The sequence below is a fragment of the Leptodactylus fuscus genome, unplaced genomic scaffold (assembly GCF_031893055.1).
Source record: "Leptodactylus fuscus isolate aLepFus1 unplaced genomic scaffold, aLepFus1.hap2 HAP2_SCAFFOLD_40, whole genome shotgun sequence".
Taxonomy (NCBI): Eukaryota; Metazoa; Chordata; class Amphibia; order Anura; family Leptodactylidae; genus Leptodactylus; species Leptodactylus fuscus.
This window is the reverse complement of record NW_027440423.1, coordinates 350,222-367,747: the sequence shown is the minus strand read 5'-3', so window position 1 is coordinate 367,747 and position 17,526 is coordinate 350,222.

The window sequence follows — 17,526 nt, the reverse complement described above, 5'->3', positions numbered from 1 at the left end:
CACACACACACACAGTATATACAATGCTCCACACACACACAGTATATATAATACCCCCCCTCACACAGTATATGCAATGCTCCACACACACACACAGTATATGCAATGCTCCACACACACACAGTATATGCAATGCTCTGCACACACACAGTATATACAATGCTCCACACACACACAGTATATATAATACCCCCCCCTCACACAGTATATACAATGCTCCACACACACACACAGTATATGCAATGCTCCACACACACACAGTATATGCAATGCTCTGCACACACACAGTATATACAATGCTCCACACACACACAGTATATATAATACCCCCCTCACACAGTATATACAATGCTCTACACACACACACAGTATATATAATACCCCACACACACAGTATACACAATGCTCCACACACACACAGTATATGCAATGCTCTGCACACACACAGTATATACAATGCTCTGCACACACACAGTATATACAATGCTCTGCACACACACAGTATATGCAATGCTCCACACACACACACACAGTATATACAATGCTCTGCACACACACAGTATATGCAATGCTCCACACACACACACACAGTATATACAATGCTCCACACACACACAGTATATATAATACCCCCCCTCACACAGTATATGCAATGCTCCACACACACACACAGTATATGCAATGCTCCACACACACACAGTATATGCAATGCTCTGCACACACACAGTATATACAATGCTCCACACACACACAGTATATATAATACCCCCCCTCACACAGTATATACAATGCTCCACACACACACACACACACAGTATATGCAATGCTCCACACACACACAGTATATGCAATGCTCTGCACACACACAGTATATACAATGCTCCACACACACACAGTATATATAATACCCCCCCTCACACAGTATATGCAATGCTCCACACACACACAGTATATATAATACCCCCCCTCACACAGTATATGCAATGCTCCACACACACACAGTATATGCAATGCTCTGCACACACACAGTATATATAATACCCCCCCTCACACAGTATATGCAATGCTCCACACACACACACAGTATATGCAATGCTCCACACACACACACAGTATATGCAATGCTCCACACACACACAGTATATGCAATGCTCTGCACACACACAGTATATATAATACCCCCCCTCACACAGTATATGCAATGCTCCACACACACACACAGTATATGCAATGCTCCACACACACACACAGTATATGCAATGCTCCACACACACACAGTATATGCAATGCTCTGCACACACACAGTATATATAATACCCCCCCTCACACAGTATATGCAATGCTCCACACACACACAGTATATGCAATGCTCCACACACACACAGTATATGCAATGCTCTGCACACACACATTATATACAATGCTCCACACACACACAGTATATGCAATGCTCTGCGCACACACACAGTATATACAATGCTCCACACACACACACACAGTATATGCAATGCTCCACACACACACAGTATATGCAATGCTCCACACACACACAGTATATGCAATGCTCCACACACACACAGTATATGCAATGCTACACACACACACAGTATATGCAATGCTCTGCACACACACAGTATATATAATGCTCCACACACACACAGTATATGCAATGCTCTGCACACACACAGTATATACAATGCTCCACACACACACACACAGTATATGCAATGCTCCACACACACACAGTATATGCAATGCTCTGCACACACACAGTATATACAATGCTCCACACACACACACACAGTATATGCAATGCTCCACACACACGCAGTATATGCAATGCTCTGCACACACACAGTATATACAATGCTCCACACACACACAGTATATATAATACCCCCCCTCACACAGTATATGCAATGCTCCACACACACACAGTATATATAATACCCCCCCTCACACAGTATATGCAATGCTCCACACACACACAGTATATGCAATGCTCCACACACACACAGTATATGCAATGCTCCACACACACACAGTATATGCAATGCTCCACACACACACAGTATATGCAATGCTCTGCACACACACAGTATATACAATGCTCCACACACACACAGTATATATAATGCTCCCCCCATAGTATATATAATACTCCCCCCCACCACCCTTATTGTGATGAATTCCGGAGAGTCGGTGCAGCTCTGCAGGAGTTGGTTAATGAAGGATGTTAATATTAGATGATGGACAGAAGAAGGATCGGAGCGGAGGACGAAGTAGAAGTCCCCGAGATCCGGCCAAATGTGAAAAAAACAAAAAACCTGCGAGTCTTCAGTAGCTGATCCCTTTATTAATGGCAAACTAATGATGACAGATTACAGTGTTTCGAGGCTCTCGGCTACCTCTTCAGGTCTATCTAAAAACTATTTCTGCAGGAGCAGATTTATGTACAAGAGGACACTCAGGAATAGAATTCTAGGAGAAGGGGGGAGGGGGTTATTGGGACATACAAGTAAACAATTCATCAGCTTGTGATGTTCTTATCAGCTCAGAGTGTCTTTATGTCTCAGGTCAGTGATTCCTGTAAGATGCCGTGAACCCATGTGACAGATTCATCCCTTTCTCAGTCGTTGTTTCCTGGATTTAAAATTCCCTCCTAAAACCGAAACTCTCCTGTGCTGGGTGATATTCTGATCCTCACTGCAGAAATGCTTTGATACGGGAAGGTCCAGTCTTTGCTCTCTGATTGTATGGCGATGTGAGTTCCTCCGCACTCTGAGCTGCGGTCCGGTCTCTCCATCATACAGATTATCAGGGGGACACTTGCTGCACATTATTACATACACTACATGCGGTGTTACAGTCCCGGGGTCTTATATTCCCTGTTAGTTTGGGATCTCTATCCTGTCAGGGGTCAGTATGTGGGGGCAGGTCCAGTCTTTGTTCTCTAATTGTATGGCGATGTGAGTTCCTCCGCACTCTGAGCTGCGGTCCGGTCTCTCCATCATACAGATTATCAGGGGGACACTTGCTGCACATTATTACATACACTACATGCGGTGTTACAGTCCCGGGGTCTTATATTCCCTGTTAGTTTGGGATCTCTATCCTGTCAGGGGTCAGTATGTGGGGGCAGGTCCAGTCTTCGCTCTCTAATTGTATGGCGATGTGAGTTCCTCCGCACTCTAAGCTGCGGTCCGGTCTCTCCATCATACAGATTATCAGGGGGACACTTGCTGCACATTATTACATACACTACATGCGGTGTTACAGTCCCGGGGTCTTATATTCCCTGTTAGTTTGGGATCTCTATCCTGTCAGGGGTCAGTATGTGGGGGCAGGTTTTGCTCCTTTTCTCTCCACATGGGAATGTTCCTGTGTTAGTTGGAGGTGACAGTGAGCTGCTGATCACCATATTCCTGAGGTTTGGTGTCTGTAGCACAGGAGAGGGGGGTCTGGAGATCTGGATATTAGACGGTTGTCTTTTTGCAGTAGTGGATGTAATTTGTGTGTGATTCCTCTCAGCGTCTCCAGGTGGGGGTTATCTGTGACACCAGGGGGGGGGGGCCCCGATTGTTCTCCTGTTTGGTGTTGTATCTTAATAACTCCGATCTTGGTATCCTGGTGATTTGGTTATCAGTTGTTCTTGGATGGTAACTCTGCCTCAAGAATGTGTTTTTGACCTTGTGTGATACTCTGGAGAAAGGGATGAATCTGTCACGTGGGTTCACGGCATCTTACAGAAATCACTGACCTGAGACGCCATAAAGACACTCTGAGAACTGATAAGAACGTCACAAGCTGATGAATTGTTTACTTGTATGTTTACTTCTTCCCCTCCTAGAATTCTATTCCTATGTGTCCTCTTGTACATAAATCTGCTCCTTCAGAAAGTGTTTTTAGATTTACCTGAGGAAGAGGCTGAGAGCCTCGAAACGTTATAACCTGTCCTCAGTATTAGTCAGCCATTAATAGGGATCAACTACTGAGGACTGGTCTATAGGGACAATGACATTCACTCCCTGCCCACTGGCTGACACGGTACAAAGACGGCGACTTAAAGGACACCGCCGGAGAATATGGAGGGAAGATACACCAGGTGCTTTTCGGCAGTGTCTTTTTTTTGGCAGTGGTGTTTTTTGGCAGTGTCTTTTTTCCAGCAGTGTTTTTTGTTGAGGTTTTTCTGCATTTTCTCGGCTTTCTTTTTCTTCCCTTAGTAAATCTATAAATCTATAAGGAATCCACTCGCAACTCCACAGATAAAATGAACTTTCTGAGTTTTTCAAGCAGCCTTTTCTACAACGTGTGAGCGGATTAAGCAGAACCTCATTCACACTGCCGGTCCTGTAATTGCTGCGTCACAACCTCGGCAGGATTGGCAATTACCAGTCTATGATTAGGCTTAGTGGCAGAGTGAGAAATGCAGGATAACGCACCTTGTAACTATAGATGGAGCATTAATAGAATCTATTAGGAATTTCCTGGTGTCACGATCAGTGTTGGCCCCAACAGATGAGGCTCCAGTGACCCCCAGGAATAGACCACAGACCCCATTTGGGGATCTCCTACTATACAATTATTGAGTTAGGGGCCGGGCCCTCCGGAGGATCCTCTATTACTCTGGTGGTTTTCTGCCCCTTTAAGCTTGATGATCTGTCCTTATATAGCTCATTAGTCACTGACCAATGGGATTTGACTATCGGGACCCCTGCGGACCAGCTGTTTGAAGCCTCAGTGATGATCCGTATGCGCCCCTTCCACCTCATAGGTTGTGTGACGTCACATGACCCAATCACAGCTCAGTCCTAGTCAAGTGAATGGGGCTGAGCTGCAATACAAAGCACAACCACTATACGGTGTGCGGCGCTTGGTTGTCAGTGATGGCAGTGCTGCGGCCTCTATACCCGGCTGATCTGTGAGGTATCAGGGCCCTGTAGCAGATCAGTACGGTATATGGTGGCGATACAATTTACATCCCGACATCTCCTAAACATAACATCTAATAGATCTCCCATTCCCTGACCTGAAGCCGCCAACGCCAATGCCGCTGATTTTCGCTTTTTGTCACTTTTTCCATCTCCTTCTCTTTAATATGTAAATTGTGGCGACCTCTCGGGATTTATGAATTTATCTCATTATTAGAATATTAATATCAGGCCGAGATTTAATCAGCCGGAATTAGCGCAACAAAATCGTATGGCGCCCTCCGGGGAACATCTGTACATAAGCCGCGAAAGATACGGAAATCTCTGCAGACAATGAATCCATTAGTGGGGCGGTAAGTGACTATATATAATATACCTATATGGTACATATATACTATACACATATACAATACATATACACTATACACATCTATAATACACATATATCATACACATATACAATACATATATACTATACACATATATACAATACATATACACTATACACATATACAATACATATATACCATACACATATACTATACACATATATAATACATAGTGATCTATAGGGACAATGAAATCCATTAGTGGGGTGGTAAGTGACTATATATAATATACCTATATGGTACATATATACTATACACATATACAATACATATATACCATACACATATACAATACATATATACCATACACATACATAATACACATATATACTACATATATACCATACATATATATAATACATAGTGATCTATAGGGACAATGACATCCATTAGTGGGGCGGTAAGTGACTATACATATATAATACATATACCTATATATAGCACATCACACATGACAGCCTATATACAGTATTATATAGTATATATAACACACCACATATCAGGGCCTATATATATATATATATATATATATATATATATATATATATATATATATATAACACATCACATATCAGGGCCTATATATATATAGCACATCACATATCAGGGCTTATATAGCCTATATATATATATATAGCACATCACATATCAGAGCCTATATATATATAGCACATCACACATGGCAGCCTATATATATATATATATATATATATATATATATATATATATATATATATATATACAGTCCTATGAAAAAGTTTGGGCACCCCTATTAATCTTAATCATTTTTAGTTCTAAATATTTTGGTGTTTGCAGCAGCCATGTCAGTCTGATATATCTAATAACTGATGGACACAGTAATATTTCAGGATTGAAATGAGGTTTATTGTACTAACAGAAAATGTGCAATATGCATTAAACCAAAATTTGACCAGTGCAAAAGTATGGGCACCTCAACAGAAAAGTGACATTAATATTTAGTAGATCCTCCTTTTGCAAAGATAACAGCCTCTAGTCGCTTCCTGTAGCTTTTAATCAGTTCCTGGATCCTGGATGAAGGGATTTTGGACAAACAATTCAAGTTCAGTTAAGTTAGATGGTGGCCGAGCATGGACAGCCCGCTTCCAATCATCCCACAGATGTTCAATGATATTCAGGTCTGGGGACTGGGATGGCCATTCCAGAACATTGTAATTGTTCCTCTGCATGAATGCCTGAGGATTTGGAGCTTTGGTGTTTTGGATCATTGTCTTGCTGAAATATCCATCCCCGGCGTAACTTCAACTTCGTCACTGATTCTTGAACATTATTCTCAAGAATCTGCTGATACTGAGTGGAATCCATGCGACTCTCAACTTTACCAAGATTCCCGATGCCGGCATTGGCCACACAGCCCCAAAGCATGATGGAACCTCCACCAAATTTTACAGTGGGTAGCATGTGTTTTTCTTGGAATGCTGTTTCTTTTTGGACGCCATGCATAACGCCTTTTTTTATAACCAAACAACTCAATTTTTGATTCCAAAATGAAGCTGCCTTGTCCAAATGTGCTTTTTCATACCTCAGGCAACTCTATTTGTGGCGTACGTGCAGAAACAGCTTCTTTCTCATCACTCTCCCATACAGCTTCTCCTTGTGCAAAGTGCGCTGTATAGTTGACTGATGCACAGTGACACCATCTGCAGCAAGATGATGCTGCAGCTCTTTGGAGGTGTCTGTGGATTGTCCTTGACTCTTCTCACCATTCTTCTTCTCTGCCTTTCTGATATTTTTCTTGGCCTGCCACTTCTGGGCTTAACAAGAACTGTCCCTGTGCTCTTCCATTTCCTTACTATGTTCCTCACAGTGGAAACTGACAGGTTAAATCTCTGAGACAACGTTTTGTATCCTTCCCCTGAACAACTATGTGGAACAATCTTTGTTTTCAGATCATTTGAGAGTTGTTTTGAGTAGCCCATGATGCCACTCTTCAGAGGAGATTCAAATAGTAGAACAACTTGCAATTGGCCACCTTAAATACCTTTTCTCATGATTGGATACACCTGGCTATGAAGTTCAAAGCTCACTGAGGTTACAAAACCAATTTTGTGCTTCAGTAAGTCAGTAAAAAGTAGTTAGGGGAATTCAAATCAATAAAATGATAAGGGTGCCCATACTTTTGCACCGGTCAAATTTTGGTTTAATGCATATTGCACATTTTCTGTTAGTACAATAAACCTCATTTCAATCCTGAAATATTACTGAGTCCATCAGTTATTAGATATATCAAACTGAAATGGCTGCTGCAAACACCAAAATATTTAGAACAAAAAATGATTAAGATTAATAGGGGTGCCCAAACTTTTTCATAGGACTGTATATATAAATATAAATATATATATATATATATATATATATATATATATAGCACATCACATATCGGGGCCTATATAGCCTATATATATAGCACATCACATATCAGGGCCTATATACCTATATATAGCACATCACATATCAGGGCCTATATATATATAGCACATCACATATCAGGGCCTATATATATATAGCACATCACATATCAGGGCCTATATATATATAGCACATCACATATCAGGGCCTATATATATATATAGCACATCACATATCAGGGCCTATATATATATAGCACATCACATATCAGGGCCTATATACCTATATATAGCACATCACATATCAGGGCCTATATATATATAGCACATCACATATCAGGGCCTATATATATATAGCACATCACATATCAGGGCCTATATATATATAGCACATCACATATCAGGGCCTATATACCTATATATAGCACATCACATATCAGGGCCTATATACCTATATATAGCACATCACATATCAGGGCCTATATATAGCACATCACATATCAGGGCCTATATATAGCACATCACATATCAGGGCCTATATATAGCACATCACATATCAGGGCCTATATATATATAGCACATCACATATCAGGGCCTATATATATATAGCACATCACATATCAGGGCCTATATATATATAGCACATCACATATCAGGGCCTATATATATATATAGCACATCACATATCAGGGCCTATATATATATAGCACATCACATATCAGGGCCTATATACCTATATATAGCACATCACATATCAGGGCCTATATATATATAGCACATCACATATCAGGGCCTATATATATATAGCACATCACATATCAGGGCCTATATATATATAGCACATCACATATCAGGGCCTATATACCTATATATAGCACATCACATATCAGGGCCTATATATATATAGCACATCACATATCAGGGCCTATATATATATAGCACATCACATATCAGGGCCTATATATATATAGCACATCACATATCAGGGCCTATATACCTATATATAGCACATCACATATCAGGGCCTATATATATATAGCACATCACATATCAGGGCCTATATATATATAGCACATCACATATCAGGGCCTATATATATATAGCACATCACATATCAGGGCCTATATACCTATATATAGCACATCACATATCAGGGCCTATATACCTATATATAGCACATCACATATCAGGGCCTATATATAGCACATCACATATCAGGGCCTATATATAGCACATGACATATCAGGGCCTATATATAGCACATGACATATCAGGGCCTATATATAGCACATGACATATCAGGGCCTATATACCCTACAGCTGGTGTCCTGGCCTACATACAGTACATGACACCTCCCACCTCTCCGGGGCCTCGCCGGGCTCTTGGTCTTCTTACTTTTCCTGCCTCGTATCCTGTCATGGTGACCCAGAAGTATTTAAGGCCCCCTTTATGTGCCGATCAGTTGTGGTTGGATCGATGATGACGTTACCCCCACCCATGGTAGGACATGACTCCTAAACTTGGTACAAGTAGTTAGTTATAAAGGGTCTGGTGGCAGAAGACGAGCGACGGACGACGCAGGATCGGGGCCGCCATGACGCGGGTGGCATTGGACAATGGTTTGGAGAAGTAATTGACAACTGGAGACCAAGTGTCCGGGGCCTGTCCTCCTACAATGGCCCCGTCATCCACCATCTTAGGCCTGGCCATACACTATATATAGTAGTCGTCTCTCTCAGCTGACAACTCCCCTCCCAATAATGGCTTCATGCTATAACCTTAGCTGAGGTGTCGGAGTGACCCCACATGGGCGCTGGTATGAGCCTCTGCTCTGGGCTATTGTTATGGCTTCCTATCTGCTACCTCAATCTGTCTTTGTTGTCAGTAAACATCCAGCGGAGCCAACGATGAGGTTGTCGTGTATTGTAAACTCACCGTCACCGGGGTGGGAGACGGACAACTCCCAAGAGTCTTCACCCCAGGGCTGTGCGTGAACCCTGCACTTGTGTCACTGTCATCGGATGTCACCCATGGACTCCACCGGGGCAAACATGGAGATCTATGAAGTGACCCAGTAAATATATTGCAGACAGACAAGGTGACCAGCTGGGATTGGTGAGGACCATGGCAGACGAGCCCCACAGATCTGATCAAACCCCTCTGTATGGAGAGCTGAGCAGGAGAGGAGCCAAGCAGAGACAAGGAGAGGAGCTGACATTCGGAAATTGGGTCAATGAGCCATCAAATATCTGGACGCCGATCTCTGACACCGGGATGTGACTTCAATGAAGAAAGGGAATAAGTTGTTGTCAGATACGTCGATGGGGACAGCTTATCTCCGATGAGAACCAAAGGCTCGGGCGAGGACGTATCTCATGGCCAAGAGGAGGCCGCAGGGCGCACTGGACGGTCGGCCGATCCCTCTGACATTCGCTGTAGGACATCTCCAGTCTTTGTACTTGTTATATACAATAAATCCAAGAAAAACAGCGAGTGAAGACGCGCGCCAAGTCAGGTGCTTGTATAATATTGGGATAGATAAGGGGGGGGCAGAGCCGCACCAAGATAAGGAGCCTGGAAGCCGAAATCCTCCTTGGGTCCTGGGACTGACCTTGAGAAAGTCTTATGGCTGATAACATTCATTCCAAGACTCCCGTAAACGGGCCATGGCCGGTCACTGACTGATCACAGCCCTTCCCCCATACACATGCATGTTTGGCCGAACGGGAACACAACAGTAAGGGATGGGGCACCAAAACTCAGTATGTCTGATCAATAGACAGATCATACAGCGAGCCAGGCCGGTGGATATCAGTGCATGTGGTAGAGTGGTGTGCTCTTATGTGTGCGAATAAGATGTCAATATCAGATATATCCACACAAGGTCCTTACATGTCCGCCATATTGTCTGCTGGATCCAGGAGGCGCCATATTGTCTGCTGGATCCAGGAGGCGCCATATTGTCTACTAGATCCAGGAGGCGCCATATTGTCTACTAGATCCAGGAGGCGCCATATTGTCTGCTGGATCCAGGAGGCGCCATATTGTCTGCTAGATCCAGGAGGTGCCATATTGTCTACTAGATCCAGGAGGCGCCATATTGTCTACTAGATCCAGGAGGCGCCATATTGTCTACTAGATCCAGGAGGCGCCATATTGTCTGCTGGATCCAGGAGGCGCCATATTGTCTACTAGATCCAGGAGGCGCCATATTGTCTGCTAGATCCAGGAGGCGCCATATTGTCTACTAGATCCAGGAGGTGCCATATTGTCTACTAGATCCAGGAGGCGCCATATTGTCTGCTAGATCCAGGAGGCGCCATATTGTCTACTAGATCCAGGAGGCGCCATATTGTCTGCTGGATCCAGGAGGCGCCATATTGTCTGCTGGATCCAGGAGGCGCCATATTGTCTACTAGATCCAGGAGGCGCCATATTGTCTGCTGGATCCAGGAGGCGCCATATTGTCTGCTGGATCCAGGAGGCGCCATATTGTCTGCTGGATCCAGGAGGCGCCATATTGTCTGCTAGATCCAGGAGGCGCCATATTGTCTGCTGGATCCAGGAGGCGCCATATTGTCTGCTGGATCCAGGAGGCGCCATATTGTCTGCTAGATCCAGGAGGCGCCATATTGTCTGCTGGATCCAGGAGGCGCCATATTGTCTGCTAGATCCAGGAGGCGCCATATTGTCTGCTGGATCCATGAGGCGCCATATTGTCTGCTGGATCCAGGAGGCGCCATATTGTCTGCTAGATCCAGGAGGCGCCATATTGTCTGCTGGATCCAGGAGGCGTCGTATTGTCTGCTGGATCCAGGAGGCGTCGTATTGTCTGCTGGATCCAGGAGGCGCCATATTGTCTGCTGGATCCAGGAGGCGCCATATTGTCTGCTGGATCCAGGAGGAGCCATATTGTCTGCTGGATCCAGGAGGCGCCATATTGTCTGCTGGATCCAGGAGGCGCCATATTGTCTGCTGGTTCCAGGAGGCGCCATATTGTCTGCTGGATCCAGGAGGCGCCGTATTGTCTGCTGGATCCAGGAGGCGCCATATTGTCTGCTGGATCCAGGAGGAGCCATATTGTCTGCTGGATCCAGGAGGCGCCATATTGTCTGCTGGATCCAGGAGGCGCCATATTGTCTGCTGGTTCCAGGAGGCGCCATATTGTCTGCTGGATCCAGGAGGCGCCGTATTGTCTGCTGGTTCCAGGAGGAGCCATATTGTCTGCTGGATCCAGGAGGCGCCATATTGTCTGCTGGATCCAGGAGGCGCCATATTGTCTGCTGGTTCCAGGAGGCGCCATATTGTCTGCTGGATCCAGGAGGCGCCATATTGTCTGCTGGTTCCAGGAGGCGCCATATTGTCTGCTGGATCCAGGAGGCGCCATATTGTCTGCTGGATCCAGGAGGCGCCATATTGTCTGCTGGTTCCAGGAGGCGCCATATTGTCTACTAGATCCAGGAGGCGCCATATTGTCTGCTGGTTCCAGGAGGCGCCATATTGTCTGCTGGATCCAGGAGGCGCCATATTGTCTGCTAGATCCAGGAGGCACCATATTGTCTACTAGATCCAGGAGGCGCCATATTGTCTGCTGGTTCCAGGAGGCGCCATATTGTCTGCTGGATCCAGGAGGCGCCATATTGTCTGCTGGATCCAGGAGGCGCCATATTGTCTGCTGGATCCAGGAGGCGCCATATTGTCTACTAGATCCAGGAGGCGCCATATTGTCTGCTGGATCCAGGAGGCGCCATATTGTCTGCTGGATCCAGGAGGCGCCATATTGTCTGCTGGATCCAGGAGGCGCCATATTGTCTGCTGGATCCAGGAGGCGCCATATTGTCTGCTGGATCCAGGAGGCGCCATATTGTCTGCTGGATCCAGGAGGCGCCGTATTGTCTGCTGGATCCAGGAGGCGCCGTATTGTCTGCTGGATCCAGGAGGCGCCATATTGTCTGCTGGACCCAGGAGGCGCCATATTGTCTTGTCATAGAATATTCTGACCAGAGTTCAATGGGAGCCACGCTATGGACCCAGACCGGACAGAACATGAGGCCAAAGATATGTACTGTATATATATATAATATGAGGAGAACGACCTTCTGACCCTATACAGGCCCCCGCTGTAATACCAGGCCCCCACCAATAGGGGCCTTGGACTTGGCTGGGGCATCAGGTTGGATTTGGTGAGTGAGAAGATTTGGACGTTTTATAACAATCTCTGGACTCTGTTACTGTGATGTCCGCTCAGCGTTACATGAAACCATTGGGGTGTCCACAAAACCTCCCGATCACCCCAAAACCTCCTGACTGGTCAGTCACCCAAGAATGGCTCTGAATCTCCTAAGACTGGGACCATGAAAAAGCTGAAAGGGGATAAAGTCACCGTCCTAACCCAGCAGTCAGATTCAGGATCATTTTCCAGCCCATCCCGAAATTTGCTTGATCGCCGATCGGAATCACTCATCCCTCTTAATGATATATACATGAATAGAGGGGAGATAACCTCTGACCTCGATCCCACTGAAAAAGATCGGGTCGGAATTCCGATTGCGATCATGAAATTTACTTGATTGCCGATTGGAATCCAATCTTTTCCGATCTCAATTGCTCAACCCTATACATCATATATACGTAGACATCATACATGTAATAGTACAGTATATCATACATACACACCACACTCCTTACATACATATCATACATGTAATAGTACAGTATATCATACATACACACCACACTCCTTACATACATATCATACATGTAATAGTACAGTATATCATACATACACACCACACTCCTTACATACATATCATACATGTAATAGTACAGTATATCATACATACACACCACACTCCTTACATACATATCATACATGTAATAGTACAGTATATCATACATACACACCACACTCCTTACATACATATCATACATGTAATAGTACAGTATATCATACATACATACATACATCATACACACCACACACCTTACATACATGACCCCTTACCTGTCCCGTCGCTGATCCTCAGTGTGCTGGCTGATCCCTACAATCCATCCCCCGTCGCCCCCTCGCTGTGTTATGGATGGACAGGCGACACCTCCACCTGCGGCCGTGTGAACATGTGTGAGTTGTGGTTTCTTCCGGTTCTGTCCCGTGTACTGCGCTCCTGCCTGTGTGTGCGAGTCTGACCAATCCTCCTTATGTGTCACCTCCTGCCTAGTAGTCGCTCGGCTCGTTGGGCAGGTCGGACGCTAATTCAGCCCACATTAACTCTTTAGGGACAGGCGAGTCTCAACAAGGACAAGACGTCGCACAATCTGCACTTCAGAATTCCGAGTTTATTTACCTAAAAATTTTGCAAGGTTTTGCCCTCGCTGCGCGTCTGTAGTGGGCGGGGCCAGCGGGTCTAGGCGACGCCACAACCTGGGGATCGAATACGGTAGTTACAGAAAAATCCCCAAAACTCTCCCACAGTCCTGTAAGTGCAGGACCGGAGATTCCGGAGGATAAGGCTCCTCTTAACCCTTTACAGCGCCCCCCCCCAGCGCCCCCATTATCAGGAAAGAGCTTAAAGGAGCTTAAAGGGATTCTCCGGCTTAGACGTCCCATCACTTCTTATATTCGGACATCTCAGACTCCTCAGTCAGGACCCCCATTAACCAGAGAGAAGCTGCCAAGAGCGTCGCTCACTCTGGAGGACCCAAACCGTACCCGTACGAGGGGCAGAATGTAATACCTGGATCCTCCTGTGGGGGAGCTGCAGGGAATCAATGAGGAGAAATCATCTGACAACCTGTTTCGGTGTCTGACAATAATACAAATGACTGGAGACTTAGAAATAAGAATTGTCCTGAAATGGATCCCCAATGTGTCAGAGCAATCCCGTGACCCAGTGATCCCCCGTGTCGCAGTATTCCCCCATGTCCCAGTGATCCCCTGTATCCCATCGATCCTTTGTCCCAGTGATCCCGTGTCCCAGTATTCCCCTGTATCAGAGCGATCCCCTTTGTCCCAGTGACTCCCTGTGTCAGAGAGATCCGTGTCCCAGTATTCCCCTATGTCCCAGTGACCCCCTGTGTCCCGATGATCCCGTGTCCCGGTATTCCCCTGTGTCCCGATGATCCCCCGTGTCCTGGTATTCCCCTATGTCCCAGTGACCCCCTGTGTCCTGATGATCCCCCTTTGTCCCAGTGACCCCTGTGTCCCGATGATCCCCTGTGTCCCGGTATTCCCCTGTGTCCCGATGATCCCCTGTGTCCCGGTATTCCCCTGTGTCCCAGTATTCCCCTATGTCCCAGTGACCCCCTGTGTCCCGATGATCCCCCATGTCCCGGTATTCCCCTATGTCCCAGTGACCCCCTGTGTCCCGATGATCCCCCGTGTCCCGGTATTCCCCTATGTCCCAGTGACCCCCTGTGTCCCGATGATCCCCCGTGTCCCGGTATTCCCCTATGTCCCAGTGACCCCCTGTGTCCCGATGATCCCCCGTGTCCCGGTATTCCCCTATGTCCCAGTGACCCCCTGTGTCCTGATGATCCCCCGTGTCCCGGTATTCCCCTATGTCCCAGTGACCCCCTGTGTCCCGATGATCCCCCGTGTCCCGGTATTCCCCTGTATCAGAGCGATCCCCTTTGTCCCAGTGACTCCCTGTGTCCCGATGATCCCCCGTGTCCCGGTATTCCCCTATGTCCCAGTGACCCCCTGTGTCCTGATGATCCCCCTTTGTCCCAGTAACCCCCTGTGTCCCGATGATCCCCCGTGTCCCGGTATTCCCCTATGTCCCAGTGATCCCCCGTGTCCCGGTATTCCCCTATGTCCCAGTGATCCCCCGTGTCCCGGTATTCCCCTATGTCCCAGTGACCCCTGTGTCCCGATGATCCCCCGTGTCCCGGTATTCCCCTATGTCCCAGTGACCCCTGTGTCCCGATGATCCCCCGTGTCCCGGTATTCCCCTATGTCCCAGTGATCCCCCGTGTCCCGGTATTCCCCTGTGTCCCAGTGACCCCCTGTGTCCCGATGATCCCCCGTGTCTCGGTATTCCCCTATGTCCCAGTGATCCCCCGTGTCCCGGTATTCCCCTATGTCCCAGTGATCCCCCGTGTCCCGGTATTCCCCTATGTCCCAGTGACCCCCTGTGTCCCGGTATTCCCCTGTGTCCCAGTGATCCCCTGTGTCCCGGTATTCCTCTGTGTCCCGATGATCCCCCGTGTCCCGGTATTCCCCTATGTCCCAGTGATCCCCCGTGTCCCGGTATTCCCCTATGTCCCAGTGACCCCCTGTGTCCCGGTATTCCCCTATGTCCCAGTGACCCCCTGTGTCCCGATGATCCCCCGTGTCCCGGTATTCCCCTATGTCCCAGTGACCCCTGTGTCCCGATGATCCCCCGTGTCCCGGTATTCCCCTATGTCCCAGTGACCCCCTGTGTCCCGGTATTCCCCTGTGTCCCAGTGATCCCCTGTGTCCCGGTATTCCTCTGTGTCCCGATGATCCCCCGTGTCCCGGTATTCCCCTATGTCCCAGTGATCCCCCGTGTCCCGGTATTCCCCTATGTCCCAGTGATCCCCCGTGTCCCGATGATCCCCCGTGTCCCGGTATTCCTCTGTGTCCCAGTGATCCCCCGTGTCCCGATGATCCCCCGTGTCCCGGTATTCCCCTATGTCCCAGTGATCCCCCGTGTCCCGATGATCCCCCGTGTCCCGGTATTCCCCTATGTCCCAGTGATCCCCCGTGTCCCGATGATCCCCCGTGTCCCGGTATTCCCCTATGTCCCACTGACCCCTGTGTCCCGATGATCCCCCGTGTCCCGGTATTCCCCTATGTCCCAGTGACCCCCTGTGTCCCGGTATTCCCCTATGTCCCGATGATCCCCCGTGTCCCGGTATTCCCCTATGTCCCAGTGATCCCCCGTGTCCCGGTATTCCCCTATGTCCCAGTGACCCCCTGTGTCCCGGTATTCCCCTGTGTCCCAGTGATCCCCTGTGTCCCGGTATTCCTCTGTGTCCCGATGATCCCCCGTGTCCCGGTATTCCCCTATGTCCCAGTGATCCCCCGTGTCCCGGTATTCCCCTATGTCCCAGTGATCCCCCGTGTCCCGATGATCCCCCGTGTCCCGGTATTCCTCTGTGTCCCAGTGATCCCCCGTGTCCCGATGATCCCCTGTGTCCCGGTATTCCCCTATGTCCCAGTGATCCCCTGTGTCCCGGTATTCCCCTATGTCCCAGTGATCCCCTGTGTCCCGGTATTCCTCTGTGTCCCAGTGACCCCCTGTGTCCCGATGATCCCCCGTGTCCCGGTATTCCCCTATGTCCCAGTGATCCCCCGTGTCCCGGTATTCCCCTATGTCCCAGTGATCCCCCGTGTCCCGGTATTCCCCTATGTCCCAGTGACCCCCTGTGTCCCGGTATTCCCCTTTGTCCCAGTGACCCCCTGTGTCCCAGTGATCCCCCGTGTCCCGGTATTCCTCTGTGTCCTGATGATCCCCCGTGTCCCGGTATTCCCCTATGTCCCAGTGATCCCCTGTGCTGAGCTCCTGTTAGTCACATGGGTGTGGCCCGGTAGGACTAGTTCCCTGCCGTTGTGGCTAGGTGGTGGCGGCAGTATCTAGGAGGCGGAGGGTGGACAGGTCCGTCCTGTTCTGACTTTCACCCGATGAGATTCTTGTCATTTCACAACAGGGATCACCTAGAAGAGAAGATGCAGAAGTGTCTGATAATCCCCCCGGACACGGCGCAGCTCAGGCCGCTCGACAGGCACAGACAGGCGCAGAGATGGCGGCGGCCGCCTCGGGGGCTTCTTCTGAATTGTTATGTGGGATTTACGA